Here is a 6,545-nt window from a genome sequence, read left to right as displayed (position 1 = left end):
AAGGGTGCAAAACACCTCCTAACAATCCACACAAGGCAAATCCTAAGTCTACCTTCTAAAAATAGAGATTAAACCAAAAGTCAACCCATGCCAAAAGTCAACGGTCAAAGTCAATGACCAAAGTTGAATTTAGCTGACCGCCACGTCGTGGCTTTCCTTGGCCAAGTCGTGACCTTCGGTCGGCCAAACATTCGGGAAATTCCCAGTCACCACGCCATGACGGCCTATGGCCATGTCGTGGTTTCGAGTAGCTTAATGGATTAAGTTGATGTCCTCGATTCCAAGAGCTACAAAACTCAAATCTAATCCAAACTATAGTCTAAATGGAGAAAGTTTCCAAATTTATCCATTAAGACACCCAAAGAGATCAAGATCTCAAACCCTAGGTCCAAATAAAGCAAAAATCCATAATGTCTTAACCATTAAGCCCTTAATCCATAAAGTCCTTAACCCCAACTATTCCAAAAGCTAAAGGGGGTGTTCCACAAAAATGATTACTTGATGGACATTCATGGCCCGTGCATGTCCTTAACTTAACTTAGTTCAAATGGCAAGAAAATGACCTAGAATCATGCAAGATTCACAAATCATAACCAAACTTCAGATCCATAAGATATGATGCTCAAGGGAAACTAGAGAGCAATAAAGTTGCAAACTTTATTCTATCCATTCACTGAAATCAACTCTATGACCCAAAAAGGGACCAAAATAACCTAGATCTAAGAGAATAACTCCAAAAGATAGAGAATTGAATCCTTACAAATGGTCCAGTAGGAGATAACCAAGATGAGAAGGTGTTGCTTGCTTGATCCTTTCATCAATTCTTCCTCACTTCCTTCCAAGAGCACCAAAACCACCCAAAAATGAGCCAAAACCACCAAAAGGAAAGGATTAGGGTTTATCTGTGGTTGAGGGGGGTAGAGGTTGAGAAAGGAGCCCTCGAACTGAGTTAGAGAGGCTTAAATACGAAGGGAACCCTAAAATAGTCATGGGCTTAGGCCTGATCAATTGCTTTGTCGTGGCTTTCCTTGGTTACACTATGGTGGCTCAATAAAATACGTGTGCCACTTATTCAATGCCATGCCATGGGCATCCTTGCTCCACGCCTTGGCACATAGTTTTTACCAAAAATTCCATCTTTAGCCCTAGAGAATAAAAACTAAACCATACTGGAACACGGGTGTTACAACTCTGCCTTACTTAAATTAGATTTCGTCCTCGAAATCACTCCTTACCACCTTCCAGACGCACGACAACCTGAATGATACTTCCACAACCCCGATACAGACTGAAAATTTGATCCATACATACAAAAACCTTCCAAAAATATAATCAAACCCAACCTTAGCAAGGCTATCATACCCCGATGATGAACGGATACTTGCACCACTAACGTAACCACTGAAGAATAACCATCACTACTCTACCCGAAAACTGAAATCCAAAAACCTTGTCTGACTCCCCGATAAACAGACCATACTGAATCAGTGCCAATTCGACTCCACTTCGTAATCCAATATGAACATAAACCCTTCTAACCCTGGACCATCTTGTTGTTTCCACTGGGAAACAGAATCCCTGATCATTCATTGCTGCCGAAAACCTTTCACTTGATAACAAGGTGACTCCTAACATGAGTCTCCATCATTGGTACCATCTCAAGCTCATCATGTTGTACCATAACTATAATTCTGATGCAACCGAGACCTCCCTGGTCTCGTACTTACCCACCAATAAACCAATATACCTGATTTCCAACTGGTTGCTAAGGCTGATAGCCTTACATAATCACACCACACGACTCCTGAATGAGGTTCTATCTGGGAAGAGTTGTCCTAGCTTTCCTGACATAATGGCTCCCACCGCCCTCCTGATCCAACCAAGAATAACATAACCAACCATTTGCCACTGTTAAAACTTTCAATTGAGATCAAGGGGGACTCTCAATGCAAGTCTCGCGCCTAAGTTCTAGACCAGTCTAACAACTCACATCCTAATAACCAGAAATTTTTTGCAAATTTGATCTATCCGAAAACTCTTGTATCCATGGTGACTTCCAGGCTCCGACTAAAAGTCTAACCGATAAGGGCTACCCTAGCTGAACCATCACATGAATACAAATCATTGACCAAAAATCATCCCACTCTAAACATAATCCAAAACCACACTCCAACCTATTCCACCAGGTCTTACCCACACTATCATAACCATACAGGCCTCACCCATGAGTCTCACCCATTCTGTACAATCTAATGGGCCACGCCCACGGGTCTCGCCTAATCGAGTGTTATGCATACCTAACCTTGCCTCGGATCCAATGATCCTCATACCATATAACACGGAGCAGTCCACCGAAAATATTTTCTGCCTTGACCCAAGCATATGCTGATCCTCTTTCAGTCCAACGACCACTCCTACCATGGCCTACTTCATTCTGGTGAATGTTGCAACTACCTTGCAGACTTATAACACTTCCCTGCCAGCCTATCGTCCTTGTGTATGCTAAAACTACCCTACTTTTACAACACTTCCATATTTCCATGGATTCAACCCACGGTCTTGAAATCCATCTACCATACTAACCATAATCATCATGAGTCGAACCTACATCTGAATTTACCCCAATCAGGCTTTGAACCCCAAAGCATTCTTGAGACAAGAACATGCAGCGAAGCTCTAACACAACCCTCAACCTGAGTCCATCTACATGTTTGGTATACATTACTACGAGTGCACCATCCCGTCGTTGAAAGTATCTGAACCTCCAACCTTGTGAATCCTCTATCTAAACTGACACTTGAAATGGCTTCCCTCTCGACTACTATGTGGAAATTTTCTTGGCTCGCACCCGATTCTATCCATGAAAATCCAAACGGTTCTCCCCCACTTGGATTTTACTACGCTCTTCAAATCCACAAAAATTGATGGGTTTCCAACCCATCTCGCATCCTTCCAATCTAAATTATCGATAAACCGAGCTTACAGGAACTAGCGTTCCATTCGTAGCCAATCTCAACGATCGCACAAACATTCGAATTTCAGATGAATACTTCCCGAAACCTCAGGAAGTCCACTAATCCCAAGAAATTCTCATGATACAACACCAAATCTTGAAGTCCTTTCTACTCGTGACGAAGAACTATAACCCTTGACCGGAACGAATGAAACACCAATCCAGTTACCCACTCAACGAACGATCTATGCATTCTGACTATCTTCAACCAATGCGATTTCAAAATTTCATTGACACTCTTAATGTTTGGACAAGCCACGTGACCATCATCATCATCCGCTTGCTACCACTCCTTCCCTAGAAACGGTAGTGACCGGACCCAAGAGTCCTTCCATGAACCACTGTCATTCCCACTTAGCAATGCTAGCATTTCTGAAATATGACTTCATTGTTGAACTAATCCTACTAATTTTCTATAGATATTCCAAATGATACCCTTAAGTTGTCTCCACCAATGACCCAAAATGACAACCGGACAAACTAAATCCAGCTCAACAAGATGTGTCACACTCATAACTTTCAGCATGCAAAATGGCATATAACAATCCTCGATAATATAAGCCAGGAAATAACAAAGAACTAAACTAAAGATCGTGCTTACACATACCAACACATGACTCTAAAGCACATAATATATACTAATAATAAGGCATGAAGAATACAAAATATAACATACCCGCGAAAACGCCTGATGAAAATCTAGCCTCCTATGACTGACATTGAAATGTTTGGCTCCTGCCCTACCCTCATGTCTGTCAGTGATCCTCAAAATAACTGGAGTAGGTGCACTCATTGCTCCACCCCTCAACATCGGATAATCGTCATTCTTGTGGCCCACCTGATTGCAGTGAAAACACATCAGAACCGATCCACGGGGGCAGTCCCAACTAGAATGACCCATCTGACCATAAATGTAACATCCTCAACCTGTCTCCCGACATCCTCCCTCATGGGTCCTCCTACACTTGTCACAACGACCCCGACCCTAATGGCCTACCAAACGTGAATCTTGAGTCTCGGGCCTCTTCGCCTAGCCCACTAAGATATGAATCTGCTCTAACTTCCTCTTCCCGAGGTGTTCCAAATCGATCTCCTGCTCTCGGGCTCTAGAAATCACATCATTTAGGTCTCGCAACTTGAAAAACTCATGAACTCCCTAATTTCATCCCTCAGCATGTCATGATACCTTATCTTCTTCATATCCTCCTCCATCGCATACTGCCGAACAAACAAAGCCCTCTCCCCAAACTTGATAGTGATCTTTGCCACAATCTCAGTCATCTGACAAAGGTCCAAAAACTCATTTGCCAACTGTTGCACATCAATAGCTGGTGTAAACTCTGCCCTTAACCGGGTCACAAACTCATCCCAATTCATCGTCTACAGGGCTTCGCCTCCTAAAGCGATGTCTACCTCCTCCTACCAATCTCGAGTTCTGTCCTTCAGAAGACAAGAAGCAAATCTAACCTTCGATCCCTTAGGGTAGAAACTCGTTCGAAAAGCGTTCATCGTATCCGCTAACCATCTCCTACTAGCAATGGGGTACTTATCCCCAAAGAACTTGGGAGCTCTACAAGCACGGAGTTCTTAGAAAGAAAGAGTACGGGCTCCCACAATAGCCATAATCTCAGCAAGGAATGTGCCTAGATGCTCATCCAGAATCTCCAGAATCCCCTACTTGACTGTTCCAAAAATCATAGGAGTCTGCTATAAAATACCGCGAGTAATCTATGACGAGATGAACTCTTGCACCCGCTCATAAATCGGCTCGGTACCCGCACATGAGCCTGAACCAGAACCAGAACCTCCTCCACATGTGCTCATCACCATTCTGAAAAACAAACATACCAATTATTAGAACATAGCCAAGAATCCTCATTCCACAGGTCTCCTAGATTTTCCTAGACTCTCCTCAATTCAAGTATGGATCCAATGCTTTCAGTAGTACGGGCCCAGTACTACCTTCCACATCTATCTATACTATTCAAGAATTACCCTAAATCCTCCAGGTCGCCTTCTCAAAATGGTACTCTAAGTACTCGATAAACAGCGCAACCAAGCCCTCAAGGCAATTCCTAGGCTCTCCTAGGTTCCTAACCTTACCCTGCCATCAACTGCTGAAGAACTTCTAGTAACGTCAGCTAACTACCTCATGAATACAATCACACGCCACAAAGCTTAGATAATCTTTCGAGTAAAAGACTCAGCCCTATAATGGTTAGGCTCAAATGAAAGCAGCGCAATAGAGTCAAATCTTTCACTCTGAGATTATTTAACCTTTACAACATGTGACTTAACATATTCACTTAATCGTTAACTCACATCATTAAGAGTTCCACAAAGCAGAAAGCAAGCAGCATTCATGCAATAACACTCCATGTCATAGAACAAATAAAGAACATCCAAAGCTCACTTACTACCACCAACGCCAGGAGCATCCACTCTCACTACTGGTTGCCTTATGTATGCAACACAAAACATGATCAAATTGACTATCAAATAAAAGACTCTATTGCAGGATCACAACCAAACAAGGAGCAGGAAATCATGCCAAATCAGTCATTCTAGGGCTATATGATCCTAACCGTATACAATTTTTAAAGCATACACATAGCAATTACTAATACCAATACATATTCCCAATCATAGCATCTAACGCTTCTATGGCTACAAGGCATCACATATCAAGCCAATCTATCATGCAATATCCTGAAAGTATCCGTAGCCTTATCCTAGCATACAAACATTCATATCATATAACATATCAACAAGTATAGGTATTCTAGGAATCACTTACTTGAGTTTGGCCGATTACATGCATCACACCCCCTTTTTCTTTACAAAGTCATTTTAGAAATTCGTTTTCTATAAAAAGATTACCAAATCATCAGTTTGAGTTTAGTCATACTCGAGAGTGTACCCAAATCTCTCAAACCAATTCTCTGGTACCAACTTGTAACATCCCAAAAATTATTAGGTAAAAATTTCAATTTAGTTTAATCAGAAACACCAATTATCTTTTTCCAAACATTCAAATGTATATCATAATAAAACAGTTATCAGAGTACATTCCCAAAATCATCAAGTTACGGAAACATGGATGGATGCATTGCGATCACGTTGGGCCCTTCCATTTCGAACCGAAAATACCTGAAACCATAAACATAAAATGTAAGCCCAAAGCTTAATGAGTTTCCCCAAAATACCACATACCATACTTATCATCGGTCCTATCCCGCATATTGGGCCCAACCCACCATAATGGGGCCAACCCTGTAAAACTAATGGGCCTAGCCCAACATACAAATTTATGAGTCACAAAGACAGCTAGCACCCTACATAACATTCAATGGGCATAGCCCTTCCTGATCCATGGTATTATCCCAACATAAAAATGCGCCTAACCCATCATACAATGGGCCTAGCTCGTCATACAAGTGGCCTTGCCCAATAAACCATGCAAGATTCACAAAGACAACTAGCACAACACATCCTAGTTGGCCAACATTGGTGCCGTCGATCCACGGTTACG

Source organism: Lactuca serriola, chromosome 4 (assembly GCF_051521515.1).
Source record: "Lactuca serriola cultivar US96UC23 chromosome 4, Lser_US96UC23_V15, whole genome shotgun sequence".
Classification (NCBI taxonomy): domain Eukaryota; kingdom Viridiplantae; phylum Streptophyta; class Magnoliopsida; order Asterales; family Asteraceae; genus Lactuca; species Lactuca serriola.
Note: the sequence above shows the minus strand (reverse complement) of the source record.